Source organism: Cervus canadensis, chromosome 31, assembly GCF_019320065.1.
Source record: "Cervus canadensis isolate Bull #8, Minnesota chromosome 31, ASM1932006v1, whole genome shotgun sequence".
Lineage (NCBI taxonomy): Eukaryota > Metazoa > Chordata > Mammalia > Artiodactyla > Cervidae > Cervus > Cervus canadensis.
In genome coordinates, this window is record NC_057416.1 from 22300347 (window position 1) to 22323848 (window position 23502).

A 23502-nucleotide genomic window follows, 5' to 3' on the forward strand; every position below is an offset into this window, starting at 1 on the left:
AAAATATTTTTCATTTTCATGCCTCTGAATTAGTTATTGTGTATCTAGTAAGGTGAAGACACCTAGGAAATTGTTTGGGATAATCTAAGGTCCAGAGTTTATTTTTGTCAGTTTGAGTGTTTTACGTTGGTCATTGCTGTTGTTGTTTAGTTGCTTCGTCGTATCTGACTCTTTGTGACCCCGTGGACTGTAGCCCACCAGGCTTCTCTGTCCATGGGATTTCCCAGGCAAGACTGCTGGAGTGGGTTGCCGTTTCCTTCTCTAGATCTTCCTGACCCAGGGATCAAGCTGCATCTCCTGCCTTGGCAAGCAGATTCTTTACTGCCAAGTCACCAGGGAAGCCGCATAGTGGTCATGTAAATCATTTATTTTCCAGATGTCTACTTGATTTCATACTATTTAGAAGCCATAGTAGTTATAAGGGGGGAAATCTCTTTTTATTATTCATGTTAAGAGCAAAATGACTATGAAAGGAATATTTTAGTTCAAAATATTAACTCACCAATTATACCAGGATCATAAAATCAGTAAGGTTTCAATGAAAAATGATGGTTGCCATTTCTATACCTTTCTTTTTCCTTTATATTTGCTCACGTGAAGTCCACAAGGGGATTTTGGGTTCAGAACTTAGTTTTCTTCAAAGAGAAAAGTAAGAATGATTTTGAATTTTACTTGTTTTGTTGGATCCCCCCCCCCCAAAATAATAAAAAAGCCTGTTTTTACTGTAAGAGCATGATTTCTTTCTTGCAGTTGATATTTTATTCAAGAGCCTCGGTCTCCTAGAAGTTGAATAAAATGCCAGATCTCATAGACATAACTTCTATATACAAGCTTTTGCTGTACCAGCTTCCTCCCATTCTTTGAAGTCATTAGGATCAGAGACAGTCCACAGATACTGGAAGGAATCACTGGTTGTGATGCTAATAATAAACACAGTCTGGCAACACGAACTCTGTGCTGACCAGAAGTGAGATGAGGATGCTCTTATTAAGGAGATCAAGGCCCAGTGGTCAGGAAGTTGAGCACTGGAGTCAAATAGAACTGCATTCAAATCTCAGCTCAGCCATTTACTAGCTCTTTATCGTGGTTGCATTTCTTTTTTTTAAATTAATCATTTTAATTGGAGGCTAATTACTTTATAATATTGTAGTGGGTTTTGCCATACCTTGACATGAATCAGCCACGGGTGTACATGTGTCCCCCATCCTGAACCCCCCTCCCACCTCCCTCCCCATCCCATCCCTCTGGGTCATCCCAGTGCACCAGCCCTGAGCACCTTGTCTTGTGCATCGAACCTGGACTGGCAATTTGTTTCACATATGATAATATACATGTTTCAATGCTGTGCTCTCAAATCATCCCACCCTCACCTTCTCCCACAGAGTCCAAAAGACTGTTCTTCACATCTGTGTCTCTTCTGTTGTCTCACATGTACCGTCATCGTTACAATCTTTCTAAATTCCATATATATGCGTTAGTATACTGTATTGGTGTTTTTTCTTTCTGACTTACTTCACTCTGTATAATAGACTCCAGTTTCATCCACCTCATTAGAACTGATTCAAATGCATTCTTTTTGATAGCTGAGTAATATTCCACTGTGTATATGTACCACAGCTTTCTTATCCATTCGTCTGCCGATGGACATCCAGGTTGCTTCATGGTTGCATTTCTTAGCTTCCAGTTTTTAATCTGGTAGCAGCCTACCTGTGGTGCAAAGCGGGGAAACAACATAAATATTAGGACCTTACCCTGATGTTTAAGGAAAGAAGGGCAAGCACTGCTCTTAAACCGTGATCTGTTTAATTAGTGCTACTTAGGTTCCCGCCTTGGGCTTTCTCAGCAGACGGAGCTGGGGGTACAGATGTACATACATTCAAACAGGTACATGTTTGTGGGCACATGTCTGTGTGTGTACATACATATCTTGCATATAATGTCAGTGTTTGCACTTACATGGATACCTGGGTTCATTTTAGCAGGATTTCTGTTGTGATCTTTAGGCCATTTTTGCATGTTGTTTTTGTTTAGTTGCTAAGTCATGCCCGACTCTATGCAACCTCATGGACTATAGCCCGTAGGCCTTTTTGTAGACCTTTTTGCAGGATATTACCACAAATATCCAGATAGCAGAGAGTTCAGTTAGCAAGGGCTGAGGAAGTATCTGGTACATAAGCATCAGATCCAATTTTTATTATTTATTATAAGCATGGGCAGTGTTGATTCCCTCTTTGTCCTTTCTGGGCATACCTGCATGCATGCTAAGTCGCTTCAGTCATGTCCAACTCTTTGTGACCCCATGAACTGTAGCCACCAGGCTTCTCTCTTAATGGGATTCTCCAGGCAAGAATACTAGAGTGGGTTGCCATGCCATCCTCTGGGGATCTTCTCAACCCCAGGGATTTAACCCGTGTCTCTTATATCTCCAGCATTGGCAGGTGGGTTCATCATTAGTGCTACCTGGAAGCTTCTCTGTCCTTGGCTCTGAGGCAAATAATTGGCAGGATGTGATTAATGGTAAGAAGAGTTACAAGTCAAACAGTTGTAGAATGGAATTTCTGATGTCCTTCTGTGTCCCTGCAGCAGATGTCATTATTTACATGAAAAAGAGGGATTATAGATGTATATCCAGTATGCTTAAACCTCAGATCCTCTTGGTTTTTTTTTTTTCTTTTGGCCATAGCACCCAGCTTGGGGATCTCAGTTCCCCAACCAGGGGTAGATCCCAGGCCCCTTGCAGTAGAAAAACAGAGTCTTAACCACTGGACCACCAGGGAAGTCCCTCTGCTTTTGTTTTAAAACAAGTTGTGATTTCTGTCTAGGGGGTGAAATGGCATCCCCCTTGCTGAATATAAACCTGTTAATGGGCAAGTTTTCCTCAGGATTATCACTAGATGGAATATTGTCAGGCTAAGTTTCTCCAAATAGGAAGTTGGCCACTGCAAGCCTAAATATTATTTTACTATGTTATTTATTAAAGTAATATTTGTGTGCTCAGTAGCTCAGTCATGTCCGACTCTTTGCAACCCCATGGACGTAGCCTGCCAGGCTCCTCTGTCCATGGGGATTCTCCAGACAAGAATACTGGAGTGGGTTGCCGTGCCCTATTACCTAAAAGGGACATTAAAGTAAAGTGAAAATGACTTTCATGCTGTCAGAAGTAATGTGTCAAACTCATGGTGTCGATGAACTTGCTATTCATCAGTAAGTCACCAGCTCACAGATATCAATTTTTTATAATCTACTCATAAATCAGTTTGATGGATTTTTTCCTTATAATGAGCAGAATATCGTGCTTATCAGAGACAGTTAAATTAACCATTAACCTAGGGGTCATGAAAAATTAATTTAGAATGAGCTGACAGCTGTCAAGAGGCAGGTCAGGTGGTCTGGTATTCCCATTTCTTTAAGAATTTTCCACAGTTTATTGTGATCCACACAGTCAAAGGCTTTCGCATAGTCAATAAAGCAGAAGCAGATGTTTTTCTGGAACTCTCTTGCTTTTTCGATGATCCAGTGGATGTTGGCAATTTGATCTCTGGTTCCTCTGCCTTTTCTAAATCCAGCTTGAACATCTGAAGTTCTTGGTTCACATACTGTTGAAGCCTAGCTTGGAGGATTATGAGCATTACTTTACTAGCGTGTGAGATGAGTGCAATTGTGCGGTAGTTTGAGCATTCTTTGGGATTGCCTTTCTTTGGGATTGGAATGAAAACTGACCTTTTCCAGTCCTGTGGCCACTGCTGAGTTTTCCAAATTTGCTGGCATATTGAGTGCAGCACTTTCACAGCATCATCTTTCAGGATTTGAAATAGCTCAACTGGAATTCCATCACCTCCACTAGCTTTGTTCATAGTGATGCTTCCTAAGGCCCACTTGACTTCGCATTCCAGGATGTCTGGCTCTAGGTGAGCGATCATATCATCGTGGTTGTCTGGGTCATGAAGATCTTTCTTGTCCAGTCCTTCTGTGTGAAGCTCTTCTGCTTCTGTTAGGTCCCTACCATTTCTGTCCTTTATGGAGCCCATCTTTGCATGAAATGTTCCCTTGGTATCTCTAAGTTTCTTGAAGAAATCTCTAGTCTTTCCCATTCTATTGTTGTCTGAAGCAACAGTTAGAACTGGACATGGACCAACAGACTGGTTCCAAATAGGAAAAGGAGTACGTCAAGGCTGTATATTGTCATCCTGCTTATTTAACTTATATGCAGAGTACATCACGAGAAACACTGGGCTGGAGGAAGCACAAGCTGGAATCAAGATTGCCGGGAGAAATATCAATAACCTCAGATATGCAGATGACACCACCCTTATGGCAGAAAGTGAAGAGGAACTAAAAAGTCTCTTGATGAAAGTGAATGGGGAGAGTGAAAAAGTTGGCTTAAAGCTCAACATTCAGAAAACTAAGATCATGGCATCTGGTTTATTTTGGGGGCTCTCCAAAATCACTGCAGATGGTGACTGCAGCCATGAAATCAAAAGACACTTGCTCTTTGGAAGAAAACTTATGACCAACCTAGACAGCATATTAAAAAGCAGAGACATTACTTTGCCAACAAAGGTCCATCTAGTCAACGCTACGGTTTTTCCAGTAGTCATGTGTGGATGTGAGAGTTGGACTATAAAAAATGCTGAGCACCGAAGAATTGATGCTTTTGAACTGTGGTGTTGGAGGAGACTCTTGAGAGTCCCTTGGACTGCAAGGAGATCAAACCAGTGTATCATAAAAGAAATCAGCCCTGAATATTCATTGGAAGGACTGATGCTGAAGCTGAAACTCCAGTACTTGGCCACCTGATGCGAAGAACTGACTCATTGGAAAAGACCCTGATGCTGGGAGGGATTGAAGGCAGGAGGAGAAGGGGACAACAGAGGATGAGATGGTTGGATGGCATCACTGATGCAATGGACATGAGTTTGAGTAAATTCTGGGAGTTGGTGATGGACAGGGAGGCCTGGCGTGCTGCGGTTCACGGGGTCGCAAAGAGTCAGACACGACTGAGCGACTGAACTGAACTAAGTGACGGCTGTCATGTGGGCCTTTATTACTTTGTTAGCGACAAAACTTGCTGATGTTTCTCTAATGCTACTGTGAGGTAATACAAAAACATATGTATTTAGGTTTCTGCCCCACTTCCTGGCACAGAAGTCCTAAAACTCTTGCAATTTCCTAGTGATCAGAGCACTGGGAGCACCTTCTGTTTTAGTATTTGGTCTTTGAGTCCCTATCCTGACAGCGTTCCTCTATCCCTTGGAATTTCCTGGGTGATAACAGTGTCCTTTGTTCTAATGAGGTGACTCTTGGTGGGTTCCCGAATGGGGGCTGGTCACTAGAAAGACCAACAAGCCAGGATTAGAATCTTAGGATTTGCAGCACCATCCCCTTCTCCAGTGGGGGAAGAGGGTCTGCAAGTGGAGTTAATGATTGATCATCCCTATGGGAGAAAACCTTCCACAAAATCCCAGGGGGTTGGGGTTTGAAGAGCTGCTTGGTTGGGGGCCACATGGCCATGCTGCAAGAATGGTGCACCTGGACGGAACATAGACTCTCTGCCCCTTCCCACACACCTTCCACCTGGGTGTTCATCTGTGTCCTTTATCATATCCTTTTAAAAGATTATTTGTTTATTTATTGCTTCCTTGCAGCACAAGTCTTAGTTGCTCCAGGGCATGTGGGATCTAAGTCCCCACGTCCCCTGCACTGGAAGGAGGATTCTTAACCATTGGACCACCAGGGAAGTCCCTATCACATCCTTTTATAATAAACTGGTAAACAGTAAATAAATTGTTTCCCTGAGTCCGCAAGCTGCTCTAGCAAATTAGTGAAACCCAAGGAGGGGTCATGGGAACCTCTGATTTATAGCTGATTGGTCAGAAGTGCAGATAACAGCCTGGCTTTGCACTTGGTGTCTGAAGTGGGATGCTGGTAATCTCAGGGGACTGAGCCCTTAACCTGTGGACTCTGATGCTATCTCCAGGTAGACAGTGTCAGGTTTGAGTTATTGTGGGACACTGCTGGGCTTTCCTGGTGGCTCAGTGGTGAAAAATCCATCTGCATTGCAGGAGACCCAGGTTTGATCCCTGGGTCGGGAAGATCCGCTGGAGGAGGACATGGCAACCCACTCCAGTATTCTTGCCTGGAGAATCCCATGGACAGAGCCTGGGGAGCTACAGTCCATAGGGACGCAGAGAGTTGAACATGACTAAGGCAACTGAGAACAGTGCAGCGCAGAACACAGCTTGTGTTGCAGAGAATGATTTGATGGGCGGAAAACTCCCATGTAACTGGTCTCAGTAGTGTGAGTGTGTTGGTTGTATGAGAGTAAAGGAGAAACCCACATGAACAGTGTAGGTTTTTCTATACAACTACGGTGTTATGTTTGTTAATGTTAATAAAAAGTACCACAGGTTTTATAGCCAGGGTATTATTATCACTTTTGTAGGTAAGTAAGTTGTGTTTCTGTACCTTAACAATTTGATTTTTATCACTGAGTATTGGTATTAGAGTCTCATGTGTGTGTTCAGAAGTTGTCATGTGGCCCAAGAGAGTTCATGGGGTCTTGCTAGTGTCTAATTTATTAGAGAAGAATTTTGGCATTACCTCTATTTGGCATAAAATTAAGTAATTTTAGAGTGTAAACGTTAACCTTGAGGCACTCTACTGTCATCTTGTAATTTTGCAGATAATTTTACAGAATCAGGAACTTGAGCTCAGAAAGATGATGTTACTAGTATAGAATAACAGCAGAAGCGCTCAATCCAGGATCCAGGTGTTGGCCTGTGGTCCCCAAAATGTGCCTCCTTAAAATGTAAGAAATGAGTGAATGAGCTACACAGTCAGATCTGTGCAGCAGGTATTCTGAGAGAGGTCTGTCCATGACATCATCAACTAGAGCAAAAATTCAGCTTTCATAATGCTGAGAGGCTGCAGCTAGCAATATTAAGGAGGATAAGAAAAGTATGTTGACTTGCTTTTGACAACTGTGATTTTACTTCTCTAAAATTATTTGCATTTATATCCATTGCAAACCTAACCAGAGACTTAGAAATACATTTTTATTGGCAGAGATCTTATTTTTCAAAAACCATGACTTTGTAACCATGTTGTTAAGCTGTCATGTATTAGCTCTACAAACTCAGTTAAAATTATGTTTTGAGCCTTTCTTGGTTTTTAGTTTTGTTGGTCGGTTGTTTGGACGTTAGGTTGTGATTTATTTGTTCTTGTTTGTGGTCTTATATCAGTGCTGCCTAGGATATGGCAAGTTTGCTAATGATGCTAATAAGTTTGCACATTATTTAGTTTTTCTTTTTTTCAGTAGTGACTCTCCACGTGGATGTTGAACTGCTCATTGTACCATGGAACTCAGAAGTATGCTCTTTTTGTACATCAAGTACGTCCACTTAGCATGTAAAACTAGCGTGGGTTTAGTTGCCTTTAGACCTTTTGTGTTTGACTATGCAAAAGCACAGTGAAAATAACCAGGGTTCAGAAGGTCTTTTTATAGAGCAGAAGTAATGAGCCTGATTCTCTGACTCACAGGCTACAGATGGATCCCACTGTCAGATGAGCAAGAGAGAAGAAAGAGAACCACTTTCCCCGGCCTGCTGGTTGCGAACAGGTGGTAACCTCCTTGCTTCTTCTGTCACCACAGCCTACTGCACCCCTGAGAACAGAGTTTCCCCTCAAGCCCCTCGACTCCGATTTCCCAGCCTGACCACTGTTCAGGGGAGCCCTTGTGATGCCACACAGGGCAACCAGATTCTCAGGGCCCAAAACAGCTGCCAGGCAAGACCTCTCTCTGCTGGCTCTTCTCTGAGCTCCTGGACACTGGCAGGATCCTTATGATGATCATCTCAGACAGAAGAACAAGTGAGTTTTTGTTTTTATTGCCAATTATTATTCATGTCTCTTAGGGCTGAGACTGAGTTTTTAAATCACAGTGGATACCTTTGAAGAAGCTTAGGACCAAAAGACAGACTTTCCCCCAAGGTCTATAACCAGCCAGTAGCAGAGTTTGCCTTCATTCCTGTCTCTTCCACGCCACCCTTTATTTCCGTCTCTCTACAGTCTCTACTTACTAGTTGCTCAACAAATTGTTATTGGTTTAATCTGATGCAGTTAAGTAATCATCGTATGAATTAATCTTGTCACAGCATTTGGCTCTGCTGCAAAGCTCCTGCCCAGGGAGTAACTCCAGCTCAGACACGAGCCCCCTCATCCCTCTTCTGAAGGCCGGCTGGAGCTGTGAGAAAGCTCAGGCTCCCATCCCTGCATCCTTGAGACCGAGGAACGGTGCAGCAGAGAACCATCCCCCACGACCGTCTGTCCAATCTCTCTGGTTTCTGTTCACCTTCTCTGGGAAATACTCACCCACCCAAGGGTGTGGAACTGAAAGCAAGTCGATCAGTCCACCCATGTGATCAGCAGACGTTTTCTGGTGCCTCCTCTGGGCCTGGCACAGTGCTGGGCTGGGGGTATAGAGATGCAGGACACGGCTCTCATTCCTTCCGAGGATCTCAAGAATGGAAGGATGTGGCTGGCCAGGGTGGAGCCTTTGTAGGCCTGATGAGCAGAATGCAGTCTGGCCTAACTGAGGAGTAGGTAGAGCCTGGATAACCAGCCTGATATTTACCAGGCAAGTTCACCAACTTCCCTCCAAGTTCGTGGCTGCTGCTTTCCTTTTCCCACCCAAGACTCCTGTTGGGGCACCTCTGTGGGGACTGGCTGAGGCACTGGGAGGTGAGGCCACTCGCCTCGTTGCTTGTACCGATTGTTCCTGCTGTCCAGAAATGCATCGTTCCTAGGAAACCTTTCCTAAGCCAGAATGGCATAAAGGGAAGAAGAAATTACCTTAGGACACATCTTGTTAACAGATGCTCAGAATACATCAAGGTAAAGCAGAGATGTCCACAGACACAGTTCACAGCTCTGATGGCTTCATGCTGGCTCGTTGAGATTCTGAGTGTGGTTCCTGGGGAAGGAGCTTGGAGAGGCCACTCCAGGTGCTGGGGGTGGGGGCTGACTCTGTAAAGGCTGCCGCAAAACACCTCTGAACACTAGTTTTTGCTTTTCATCGATTTTTGTAAAGAGAATATCCTCTTTAGATTTCTTTTGGTTGGAGAAGAGAGGTACTAATTAGGGTAGGTCTTTTGTAAAAGTAGTATGGAACTGGCGTAAAGCAAATCTTCGAAAAACAGGCATACTTGTATCTAGACCTGTTGCCCGGGCTCGTTACACGTTTGAAGGAAAACAAAAGTAAAAGCAGTTTCAGTCCTAATTTGTCATTCTTTTTCGCCTTTGATCTCAGGACCAGCTGTTTATTGCCTGGTGCAGTTCATTTGGAGTCGGTAGGGTGGGCGAGAATAATTTGCCATTTAGCAGGAATAAGAAGAGTGGAATAAGAGTTGGCTTTCCTAGCTGCCAGGAGGCCTGCTTCTTATTTTTTCAGTTCTTTTCCATTATGGTTTATCATAGGATATTGAATATAGTTCCCTGTGCTGTACAGTAGGACCTAGTTGTTTATCCTTTCTATTTATAATAGTTTGCATGTGCTAGTCCCAAACTCCCAGTCCAACCCGCCCCCTCACCCCCTCCCCCTTGGCAGCCACAAGTCTCTTCTCCATGGCTGTTTCTGCTTCATAGATTCATTTGTGTCATATTTTAGACTCCACATAGAAGTGATATGGTATTTGTCTCTCTCTTTCTGACTTACTTCACTTAGTATGATAATCTCTAGGTCCAGCCATGTAGCTGCAAATGGCATTATTTCATTCTCTGTTATGGTTGAGTAGCAGGAGATCTGGGCTGGACCCCTGGGTTTGGAAGATCCCCTGGAGGAGGGCATGGGAACCCACTCCAATATTCTTGCATGGAGAATCCCCATGGACAGAGGAGCCTGGTGGGCTACAGGCCATGGGGTCGTAAAGAGTCGGACACGACTGAGTGACTTAGCACAGCACAATATTACAGATAGAGATACATTCACACCATCTTCTGTATCCATTCATCTGTACACGGACATTTAGTTTGCTTCCACGTCTTGTGACTATTCTATAGTGACTAGAACTGCTGTGAACATTGGCGTGCATGAGTCTTTTTGGATTATAGTTTTGTCTGGGTATATGCCCGGGGCGGGATTGCTGGATCATATGGCAAATCTGTTTTTAGTGTTTTGAAGGGCCTCCATATTGTTTTCCATAGTGGCTTCACCAGTTTACCTCTCACCAGCGGTGTAGGAGGGTTCCCTCTTCTCCACACCCTCTCCAGCATTTGTTATCTGTAGGCTTTTTAATGATGGCCATTCTGACCGGTGTGAGGTGGTACCTCATTGTAGTTTTGATTTGCATTTCTCTAATAGCAATATTGAGCATCTTTTCCTGTGCCTGTTGCAGGAGGCCTGCTGCTTGCCCTCTGTGTTCTAGCTCAGAGCAACCAAACTCTGTGCCCTGAAGGCCGTGGCATTGCGGGAGGAGACTGTGGTAGAAAACCTAGTGCTGCACCCAGGTCCCCCTCTTGGCACCAAATGGAACCACAGCACAGATCAGTCTGGAGAATGTCCAGGTGGAGGAGAACACGGCTCAGGCTGCCTACTTGGGAGCAAAGGTTGAGGCTTCGGTGCTGGTGGCAGCAGTCCCAACTTTGTCCCATCTAATGTGCTGTCACAGCCATTCTCAGAGACCCCAAGGTCCCCCCTCATTCATTCCCTGGGAAGGTTCCTAGACCAGGGAGTCTCAGCAATGGTGCCCCGCTCCCAAGGACTAGCACCACATCTAGACTTGTGACAGGCAGCTAAGGCGGAGCTGGTGGGAACCACTCACTGCACTGTAACCCAGGACACGCTGGTGGGCCTGTGGGGGGCCTCCATTACTATGGAGATGAGATGCTGGCACCATCAGATCTTGGAGCTGGAAAGAGGCCTGAGCCTTGCTAGGAGGACGGGCCCAAAGGCTGGTCACAGTGATGTCATCTAAGCTGCAACAAGTTACAGAGCCCTGAAGAAGTCCAAGGCTGAGGGGAGTGAGCCCTCCTCTCAGGGACGCAGGCTGCTGCTGCTAAGTCACGTTAGTCGTGTCCGACTCTGTGCGACCCCATAAACGGCAGCCCACCAGGCTCTGGTCCCTGGGATTCTCCAGGCAAGAACACTGGAGTGCGTTGCCATTTCCTTCTCCAGTGCGTGAAAGTGAAGTCGCTCAGTTGTGTCCAATGCTTCGCGACCCCATGGACTGTAGCCTACCAGGCTCCTCTGTCCATGGGAGTTCCCAGGCAAGAACACTGGAGTGGGTTGCCATTTCCTTCTCCAGTGCATGAAAGTGAGAAGTGAAAGTGAAGTCGCTCAGTTGTGTCCAATGCTTTGAGACCCCATGGACTGTAGCCTACCAGGCTCCTCCATCCATGGGAGTTCCCAGGCAAGAGTACTGGAGTGGGGTGCCATTGCCTTCCCCGCAGGGGCGCAGGAGGGAGGTCCTATTCAAAATGAGTCTGGGTGAAGGAGTCTGGGCCACCATTGTCACGTGGGAGTGGGTGCAGTGATCACAGGAGCTCCCCGCCTGACCCTGCGGTCCCCTAAGAAGCCAAGGATTGAGGAGGAAGGGGCAGTCGTGTGGTCTCAGTGGGCACTCTGAGCTCTCTGTCGAGTGCTGGCTTGGCTCCCTCGACCCCAGCCACGCTCTGAGCTTTCCAACCTGCAGAGTCTCTCACCCACCCCCACCCCAGGGACCTGGTCTGGGGTGGGTCCCTTGAAGACATCCCTCGCTGAAAATGAGTGAGGCCTGGAAGCAACATCTGCCACTCGATTGTACCCTTATTCTGAATATCCTTTGTGCATTTGCAAGCCCTCAAACCTGGATGGGAGTTCTGAGTTCTGGCTGAGCACATGCGGGAAAACTGTATAGAGCAGAACTATTCAAGTTCAGGAAGATCTGGGTGGGAGATCCACACCTGCTTTCAGGCAAGCGGGTACCAGTGACCCTATAACCCAGTCCGATGTGGGGGACTCCAGGGTCTCAGCTTCCCAGCTGAATTGGAAAAGAATGAAAAGTTACTCAGGAAAAGGTGGGTAGGGACGGAAATGTAGGAGAAGGGGATTCCAGGCGTAAGGGCCCCTGTGGGCAGGGTGTGGAGTTCAGGGAACCTGTGGCAGGGCTGCTCAGTCTTTATTTTCAAAATTGGTAAATATCCCAAGACACTTGGGAAGTTTCTAGAGAGACTTGTCTATCATTAAGGCATTCAGTCATTCAGCAGATGTATATTGAGTGCCCACAGTGTACAAGGCAAAAGAAATTAAGAGATTAATAAGGCTTAAGAGAAAGAGGTAAAAAAAAAAAAAAAAGAGAGAAAGAGGTAAGGGAGGTTAAGAGGTACAGACTTCCTGCTGCAAAATGAATGAGACATGGTTGGTTATGAAATGTACAGGTGGGGAACATAGGAAAAAAGAAAAAAAAAAGAGAGGTATAGTGTAAATGTGTCCAGTTTTGTTGCATATCAATTATACCCCCATGAAGCTAAATAATTTTTCCCTATTAAAAAAAGTAGATAAGACTTATTCTCTGTCCTCAAGGAACTCACGGTTTAGCAAATATTTATAAAGGGACATGTGCAGTGATAGACGTTAGAACACAATGTTACAGGAACACGAAGAATGGAGTGATTACTTGTGATTAAGCAGGTCAGGAAGGCCTCACGGGGAAGAGATTTTGAAATTACCAGATAGAATGGGAAAGGGCCATTTGCATTTCCAAGATGTTTAAACATGTCCAGACTTATTTTAGTTTGCCCTATTTGCAAGAATGCGTCAACTGTTGAGATGCTTATAAATTAGATGTTAATTAATGAAGTGAAAATGACGCGGGGAAGGGATCCAGATTGCTTTTAGAAATCGTGTGGCAGAACTGAGCTCCTTTCTAACTTCAAGTTATGTAAATGAAATGAACTGCATTTATAATTGTAAGAATTGGAAATGTTATTTAATATGTAAATATATTCTAACAGATAGGGGATATTTATAATGCCAACAAATATTCTATTTAAGATAATGTATATTTAACTTCACACATTTCTAGTTTTTTTAAAATAATTTCCTCCTCAATATTAATGTTTTTCTTCTCTTGTACGTAAGTGTAGTGTATTTGCTATAGCACAATTTCTCAAACTTGATGGGCCCTACTCTGCTTTCATTTTTTACCCTCACTTTAAAAAAATATTTTTATTGAATCATAAGATACATACTTGTGCAAATCTTAAGGGTATCATTCAATTAATTTTTACATATGTATCTGTTTATGTTAACTACCATTCAGATTAAAACATTTCCAGAACCTTCCAAGGCTCCCTGATGCCATCTCCCAATTAATACCAAATCCTGCTAAAGTGACTACAGTTGTGAATGTGTCACCGTGGATTAGTTTTGCCTGTTTCTGAACTTTACATAAATGGCCATACTTTTTTTTTAAGTCTGGCTACTTTCCTCAACATTGTCTCTAAGACTGAACCCATGTCCCAGTCAGTTTTTTATTTTTCATTGATATGTTATTTATGAATATACCAAACTAAGGTATCTGTTTCTGTTGGTGGCATATTTCCAGTTCTGGGCTATTATGAACAAGTCTTGGAGATGTCTTCGGTGGACACATGCATTGATTTCTCCAGGGTAAATAGGAGTGGAATTGCTGGGTTATAGGGTAGAGATCAGTTCTGGGTGTTCATTGGAAGGACTGATGCTGAAGCTGAAATTCCAATACTTTGGCCACCTCATGTGAAGAGTTGACTCATTGGAAAAGACCCTGATGCTGGGAGGGATTGGGGGCAGAAGGAGAAGGGAACGACAGAGGATGAGATGGCTGGATGGCATCACTGACTCGATGGACATGAGTTTGGATAGGCTCCGGGAGTTGGTGATGGACAAGGAGGCCTGGCGTGCTGTGATTCATGGGGTTGCAAAGAGTCGGACACAACTGAGCGACTGAACTGAACTGAGGGTAGACATATGTGGGACTTTATTTTATTTTTTTAAATTAATTAATTTATTTATTTTTTCAGTGGGTTTTGTCATACATTGACATGAATCAGCAATAGATTTACACGTATTCCCCATCCCGATCCCCCCTCCCACCTCCCTCTCCACCCGATTCCTCTGGGTCTTCCCAGTGCACCAGGCCCGAGCACTTGTCTCATGCATCCCACCTGGGCTGGTGATCTGTTTCACCATAGATAATATACATGCTGTTCTTTGGCAACATCCCACCCTCACATTCTCCCACAGAGTTCAAAAGTCTGTTCTGTACTTCTGTGTCTCTTTTTCTGTTTTGCATATAGGGTTATCGTTACCATCTTTCTAAATTCCATATATATGTGTTAGTATGCTGTAATGTTCTTTATCTTTCTGGCTTACTTCACTCTGTATAATGGGCTCCAGTTTCATCCATCTCATTAGAACTGATTCAAATGAATTCTTTTTAATGGCTGAGTAATATTCCATGGTGTATAGGTACCACAGCTTCCTTATCCATTCATCTGCTGATGGGCATCTAGGTTGCTTCCATGTCCTGGCTATTATAAACAGTGCTGTGATGAACATTGGGGTGCACGTGTCTCTTTCAGATCTGGTTTCCTCAGTGTGTATGCCCAGAAGTGGGGTTGCTGGGTCATATGGCAGTTCTATTTCCAGTTTTTTAAGAAATCTCCACACTGTTTTCCGTAGCAGCTGTACTAGTTTGCATTCCCATATGTGGGACTTTAGTAAAAACTGCTACTAAGTTTTCCAAGTACAACAATTTAAACTCTTCACAGCTGGGATGAGAGATTTGATATTCTGTCTTTTCAATGTTAGCCATTCTAGAGAGTGGATAATATAGCTCATTGATTTGATTTTCATTTCACTGATGACAGTGTTGAGAACCTTTTCATTTGCTTGTGGCCAGTTGGGTATCTTCTTGTGAAAGACCTACTTTAATGTTTTGCCCATTTTTAAAATTGGGTTGTCCTTTTTTACTGAACTGGAGGGTCCTTTGACAGATATGTGTATTGCACATCTTCACCCAGTCTTCAGAGTGCCTCTAACTCTTTCAGTGGTGTCTTTTTCTTGGGAAGAAGTTCTTGACTTCAATAGCATTCAGCTGGAGCAGTCTTGTCTTTTGTCGTTAGTGCATTCTGTGTCCTTTTAAATGAATATTTGCCTCTTCCAGAGAAAAATTCTAATGAAACAGCGTCAAAGATTGTAACATTTCTCATAGAACCCTCAAACCTCTATGCATGCACTTTTTGATTCCCACCTGAGAGCCACGCTCTGTTGTGCTGTTGCAGAACATTCTAGCCATAGATAGATCCCCCCAAACAACACCACAATACAACCACTGTAGGATTCCATTTTAAGCCAAAGAGGCAACAGGTTTAACTTTAAAGAAGCAGCTACTTAGAACTATTATATAGTAAATAAATATAATATAGGTCAATATATATTAAATAAGTATTTTTGCACCATTATATTTCAGAGATTCAATAATAGGGGGAAGTTCTGAAAAAAAAAAAAAGTATGAGGTGAGAAAATCAATTCACTTGAAAACACTGGAGCAAAACCTTGGTCCTTCCCCATCTGTGCCTAATTAGGAGCACTCATCTCTCCCCTTGGCCTACTTTTATCACTACTCCAACACACACACACACACGGCACTAGTCCCAAGGAAAAAACACAACCGAGATATTTATGACTTCTGAAACCTGCTCTAACTTGACAGTCCACAAGCATAACAGATGGTCTGTAATAACTGAACTGTTGTTGAATGTGTCTTCAGTGGTTAATTACACACCCATTTCTTAAAACTTAAAACACATGGAGAGCAATTATTCTTACCAAAGGAACATACTCATATTTTCATATTCTGTAAGTCATATTGTCATACAGTTTTAGATAGATAGACATAGATAGATGATAGAGAACAAGACAGATAATAGATTTCAAATAGATGTATTTAAAACACAATTACCATTTGTGATATCAAACATAACTTCTAATTTTCAAGTCTCTGAAAAGCTTATAAATATCAGGGTCTTGGGTAGCAGCCTGCTTTCTTCATGATGTCTCAAAATTTAGAGTCGTCTTGCTATGCATATTTTTTGTATAAATAGGATTTCATAATCTACAAAACATTTCTCTCTCTAGCAAGTTTCCAACTAGAAATCAAGAGACATACCAAGAATGCATATGCCTTACAAGGGTCAGAGCAAATCACTGAAATATTTGAAACTATTTTAAAACTGGGCAGAGAGACCTCTTAATATTCAGACGAAGATAATTCACAGTACTAAAACTGTCTTCTTTTTAGTATGATCTTTTCCCAACTCATCATGATTATTTTCAGGGGGAAAAAAAAACCCCTGAGTGCAGGAATATTGTGCCTTTATTTTTCATTTGTTCATTTTTAATCCCTCGTTTATAAAAACTTTCGTTCATGTGTAAATAATAAATGCAACCACAGTTACATATGCTTTGACAGAAGTGGGTATGGAGAGCAGTGGGCCTCGAAAGAAGGAAGAGAGGAGTTTAGGAAAGTTGGGCTTCCCTGGTCGCTCAGACGGTCAAGAATCTGCCTGCAATGCGGCGCTGGAGACCCGTTCAATCCCTGGGTCGGGAAGATCCCCTGGAGAAGGGAATGGCTACCCACTCCAGTATTCTTGCCTGGAGAATTCCATGGATGGAGGAGACTGGCTAGCTAAAGTCCATGGGATTGCGAAGAGTCAGACATGACTGAGCAGCTAACACTTACAGAGCCATAGAATGACTCTTGAAAATCAGTGGGTTCTTCACTTGCCCATGTCTGCTCTTCCTGGATTTTCTTTTGCCGTTCTCTTCACTGCTATTCTGTTCTCCAGAAATGTCTTCATGGGTGTCTTATCTTGGTACAACCAGTGGAGGTGGAATCTAGAAGATCCCTTTAATACCAACCCTGCAGAATTCACGTCTATTCCTGGGTTCAGTGTCAACAGATCACCCACCAATAACAAAATACATGAGAGGCTGCTTAGGGTAGATACTTGAAAAGTGTCAGATCAGAGGGATGCCTTGCATTAGTAGGAAAGCTCTGGAAGTCTGACTTGGGTAAGCAGACAGACAGAAAATTTGGTCATCTTTGGTTTAGCTTTGAATTTCTAATGAAGGCTGGGTTTTTAGTCATCCATTCCATATTGTACTGTTCCTTCTTATGCTTAAGTACATTTCATTCTGTTCTCCTTGGAGCAGAACTGAAGTTCAGATTGCAAGGAACCTAATAATGCCAGATTTTGAACAATTAGATTCTCCAGGGGTTTTAGTTCAATCATTAGTATAGAACTGAACCAGCTCAGTTTTCTTCCTCAGACCCAAATCACAAGGATACTTTAGTTTCAGGGAGGGAGCAGTGAGGGACAACTTATAACTCCACTATGTTTTTCTTCTTCTAGACTTTTCCTGAAACTTTACAACTGATTGTTGAACAGCGTCCTCTGATTCTGATAATTAATTTGCCTGTTTACAAAAGGAAAATGAAATACAGAGATAACAGTCTGAGCTGAAGAAATTATGTATTATTCATCCAACCAAAAACTTTGCTATTGCTAAGATAATGGTCTAGACTTTTCAATCCTGCCAAGTTTTTTTTTTTTTCCTTTTTAATTCTTTCCCAAAGGGCTATGCTTATTTCTTTTTCACACTATTATCAGACACATTTTCTACTTCAAGACTTGTTTCTCAGCAAGTTTAAATTAGGAAGACACTTCTCTTAAGCAGGAAAGCATTTAGGATTTTTTAAAGTTTGAATCTTTCGATCAGAGGAAAGGAGAGAGAGAGGAAGGGAATAGAAGAAGGAGAAAGTGTGTGTGTTATCTTGACAGATGTAGGGACCTAATACAGGGGAGAAAAAAGACATTTTCAAGAAAATTGCAACCGTTATGATAGGCCTTTTATTAGTGGGTATTGAAAAAGTGCTGGTCTTCTTTTGGTCTGGCGTTGACTAGATCTGGTGCAGTAAGCTTGAGAAACGGTAGTACCTACGGTCTCTGATCACTTCGCTGGGGTGAAGATATGTAGGCTAATCCGGAAACTTTATGGTCTTGTTACAATTACTTTGTTCAAAATGTCTTTACCAGCTATATTTTTGTTGCACCAGCTTCCAGTGTTGTTTCTTAAGGGCTTCAAGTCAAAATCTTGATAATGCTGACATTGTCACTGGCAAAAGCTTGATGCTTCAACACATAATTAGTCAAAATTCAGACACCCCATGTGAGTAGAAGAGGTAAGGCTCATCTTTAACTGAGACTTAGTCTCATTTTGATGGGCAGCTCCTGACGTTTGTTCTGATTCACAAGGTCTCTGAGGACACTGTAGAAGACATGAGGGAGCACTGGTTTACTTGTACATGGGTGAAGTCAAAAGCCACCTACATAGTCAATTAAAAGTTCCAAAAGTTCCCTTATTTTAATATTGTTTGCATTGTTTTGAACTTTTTCTTTGTCAGAGCCGATGTTCTTGCCTTGTGGTTAGTATTTTCCTTACAGCCTCTGAGTTTGTTCATTGTTCTGTTTCCTGTTAGCTCCGTTTCCACAGTTGGCAGCTCTTCTAAGTTTGGTGCTGCACCTTCATGACACTATTTTTCTGAAAGGTTGGGTGATTTTTAGTTGCTTTTCGATTTTTTTTTCATTTATTTTTATTAGTTGGAGGCTAATTACAATATTGTAGTGGTTTTTGTCATACATTGACATGAATCAGCCATAGATTTACACGTATTCCCCATCCCAATCCCCCCTCCCACCTCCCTCTCCACCCGATTCCTCTGGGTCTTCCCAGTGCACCAGGCCGAGCACTTGTCTCATTGCTTCCAGGGCTGCGCTGGGTGATCTGTTTCACCTCGATAATATTAAATGTTTCGATGCTGTTCTCTCGAAACATCCGCAAACCCTTGGCTTCTCCCACAGAGTCAAATTCTGTTCTGTAATAAACGAATGGGAACTAATTAAACTTAAAAGCTTTTGCACACAAAGGAAATATAAGCAAGGTGAAAAGACAGCCCTCAGATTGGGAGACAAATAAATAGCAAACGAAGCAACAGACAATCTAAAGATTAATCTCAAAAATATACAAGCACTCCTGCACGCTCAATTCCAGAAAAATAAATGACCCAATCAAAAAATGGGCCAAAGAACTAAACAGACATTTCTCCAAAGAAGACATACAGATGGCTAACAAACACATGAAAAGATACTCAACATCACTCATTATCAGAGAAATGCAAATCAAAACCACACTGAGGTACCATTACATGCCAGTCAGGATGGCTGCTATCCAAAAGTCTACAAGCAATAAATGCTGGAGAGGGTGTGGAGAAAAGGGAACCCTCTTACACTGTTGGTGAGAATGCAAACTAGTACAGCCACTATGGAAAACAGTGTGGAGATTTCTTAAAAACTGGAATTAGAACTGCCATACGACCCAGCAATCCCACTTCTGGGCATACACACCGAGGAAACCAGATCTGAAAGAGACACGTGTACCCCAGTGCTGATGGGCATCTAGGTTGCTTCCATGTCCTGGCTATTATAAACAGTGCTGCGATGAACATTGGGGTGCACGTGTCTCTTTCAGATCTGGTTTCCTCAGTGTGTATGCCCAGAAGTGGGATTGCTGGGTCATATGGCAGTTCTATTTCCAGTTTTTTAAGGAATCTCCACACTGTTCTCCATAGTGGCTGTACTAGTTTGCATTCCCACCAACAGTGTAAGAGGGTTCCCTTTTCTCCACACCCTCTCCAGCATTTATTGCTTGTAGACTTTTGGATAGCAGCCATCCTGACTGGCGTGTAATGGTACCTCATTGTGGTTTTGATTTGCATTTCTCTGATAATGAGTGATGTTGAGCATCTTTTCATGTGTTTGTTAGCCATCTGTATGTCTTCTTTGGAGAAATGTCTGTTTAGTTCTTTGGCCCATTTTTTGATTGGGTCATTTATTTTTCTGGAATTGAGCTGCAGGAGTTGCTTGTATATTTTTGAGATTAATCCTTTGTCTGTTTCTTCATTTGCTATTATTTTCTCCCATTCTGAAGACTGTCTTTTCACTTTGCTTATGACTGATGGAAAGCAAGACAGGAGGGAAAGAGAATTGACTCATTGGTATTTTTTCTTTATATACTGCTAAGGGTACCAAGTAGCTGGCTTTTCACATATTTTAACTCTAGAAAGTGCAGACCAATCTCATATTGATGGACAGCAGAGCCTCCTCAATGTGAATGACTCTGGTTTTCAATGGACAGAGTAAAAAGTGGTAAATAAGAATTTTATGGGGAAATACTACTTATTTGCCAAAATGCTAGAAAGTCATGACAGTATGTTAATAGAGGCAGTCTGTCTTCTTGATTATGAGGCTGATAGGCTACTGACCTGTTTTTAGGAAACCTTCACATTTTTTCAAAGAAATTACCTGGAAGAAATAGGAGTTCTTTTGTTTATGTGTATAGCATATATGTCTCCCACTCCCCCCAAAAAACATCTTAGAAATTTTGCAAACAGTAATCAGTATTCTTGGATCCCAATTATTACTCTAAATAAAAACTTTTAAAATTACCCTCTCTTCACAATGTGAATTGTGAATCCAGAAATGCTCTGACCACCATCTCAGCAGAAATATAAAGTTGGTTTTAAAAAAGAAACAGCTTCCTCTTATTCTGATTACTGGGATGGGATTCTCACTTTTTCCTACCTTTTTGACTATCGTTGTTCATCTCTCTATGGACTCCTATTATTTTCTCCCCCTTAAATTCAAAATCACCTCTAACAGTTACTGTAGCCAGGAAATTAAAAGACTCTTGCTCCTGGGAAGAAAAGCTGTGACAAACCTAGACAGCATATTAAAAAGCAGAGACATCACTTTGCCAACAAAGGCACATTTACTCAAAGCTACGGTTTTTCCAATAGTCATGTACGGATATGAGAGTTGGACCATAAAGAAGGCTAAGCATCAAAGAATTGATGCTTTTGCACTGTGGTGCTAGAGAAAACTCTAGAGAGTCCCTTGGACAGTAAGGAGATCAAACCAGTCAATCCTAAAGGAAATCAACCCTGAATATTTATTGGAAGAACTGATGCTAATGCTCCAATACTTTGGCCACCTGATGCAAAGAACTGACTCATTGGAAAAGACCCTGATGCTAGGAAAGATTGAAGGCAAAAGGAGAAGGGAACGACAGAGGATGAGGTAGTTGGATGGCATCACCAGCTCAATGGACATGAGTCTGAGCAAATTCCAGGAGACAGTGAAGGATAGGAAAGCCTGGCGTGCTGCGGTCCGTGGGGCTGCAATGAGTCGGGCATGACCTAGTGACTGAGCAACAACAGCAAAAATTCAGACATTTTCTAGGCTTATGTCCAAAGTTTCTTTCCTACTTTCCTTGTTCTCCCTGGAAAATTGCACCCATGTCTGTAACTTCGTGTCTCCAGGTCTCCACCTTGAGCTCCAAGCCCTTTCTTGCTCTAATGAGACTCACAGTCTGGTGCTCCTGGGAGTTTAAGACTCAACTTTCAAGAGCTCATGAGTAGAGTCAAAAGTCAGTTGGTTTAAGATCTTGAAGAAGGAGTGCTGTGTTCTAGCCATGGGGCTCCAGATGAAGCTGATGGTACAGAAATAGAAGCTAAAAAGATGCACACAAACATACTGTCTCATGGTGAAATGATATTAAGATGGACAATACTTCCTAGTTAGTTTCTGCAGTTGAAAATGGTAAAATTAACATGGATTATTTCTATTTTCACTAATTCAGTTGACTATCCCCCATTATTCTGATTTAGAGTGATTCTTATTTCCAATCTTTCCCTTCAAAATAAACTTCTGATAATTATTTTTGAAATGTATTATACCTGAAAGCCCTTTGAAAAGTAACTAAGAACATTGTGTTCAAGCGTTAAAATGACATACAAACTCCAAATTAAAATATAACTCCTTATTCCAAAGCTTTAATAGAATGAAACTCAAAAAGAAATTTTATCTGATAAAATTCAGGTCATTGAAAAAAAGTTCAAAAAAGAACATTCTCTATAACAAATAGCACTTCCATTTAATTATTGGTTGAGTTAGTTTTCATCCACTTTAAATGTTGAGTTTAGCATCCTCACATATTAACAATCCTTGTAACACATGGAAATAACAAATTTCAGGTAGATTACAATTAGTTATGCAGGACCTTAACCTGTATCTCCCTATACGGTTTGTCATCATCACATCCTCCTGTTTCTAATCTTCTGTAATTCCTTCCCTGATCACTACCCCAGTATCCCTGAGGCAAGGAAAAATAAACAGAGCTTAAATATAAGCCTTGAAAGATCCATATTTTAACAAACATTGAATAAAGAACTTCTTTGTGGTTCATAAATTTAAAATGAATTGAGGTTGAGTTTCGAAAACTGTTTCAAGTGGACACAAAAAACACCATCTCCAAATCCAGTTGGTTTTGATACCGATTGTAGAGATAATCGATGCTCATAATTCTCTGAGCTGTGTTCCTCCATCGTAGAACTTTTGTCTTTTCAGGAACAGTAAAGCCACTGAAGGACCTGCTCAGCCTTTCTAATCAAAAATGTATATGAGTGATCTATCAAAGTACCTCTTGGCACATGTGACTCACAAATCCTTGAGAAGTTTTGATCCTTGCATCTGAGGGCCTGATGACTACATTCTGATGGGAATGGAGGTATCTTTTCAGGGCACTGTCATTTTATATAGTTCAAATAAACTGTAACTGCATAGGTGGTATCATGTGAGGAAGATTATTTGGGGATGTGGACACTTCAAAAGAAAAAAAGACAAACATCTATAGTTGTATCATGAAACTAAAGCAAGGCAGGAATCAAATCTATCTTGGAATCACCTACTGAAGAGCAATTTTGAATGACAAAGAAACGGTGGTGCAGCAGAAATGATTCATTTGCCCTCAGCGTCTGCAGATGGCTCCCCAGAGCTCCCCTCCCCACTCCTCTCTGCTGTGTAATTAATCAGAAAGAGGGGGCCCATGTTAAAAAAGAATTCTGCAAAATTCTTTATAACTGAGGCCACTAGCCAAAGTCTGAATAGCACTTGAGAATGGCTGCAAGTCACACAAGAAAACTCAGCCCCACTGGGAAAAGACTATTCTTTTCCCTTCAGAACATCAGTTTCTGAGTGGAGGGTAAAATATCAATATGAAAGGAGGCACAGATGTGCAGGCTCCTCTCATAGAACCTTCTGGGAAAAAACAGCTTGCTAACCAAATTAAAGACCTCTGTCTGGAAGAGATTGCCAGTCGCAGTGTTCAAAGAATAAAGTCTGCAAGTGAAATATGCATTTAAGACTAGGAAAAAGAAATTAAGTTAGATTAAATAGAAAATAGACTTGAAGATAAAGTGATCTTGTATATTACATTTTTAGGAGATAAAAACATGAAAAATAGTGGATGGAAAATAAGTTTTCTGCTATCAGACTAGATAAAATATCTAAAAAAAGAGTTTTAAAAGT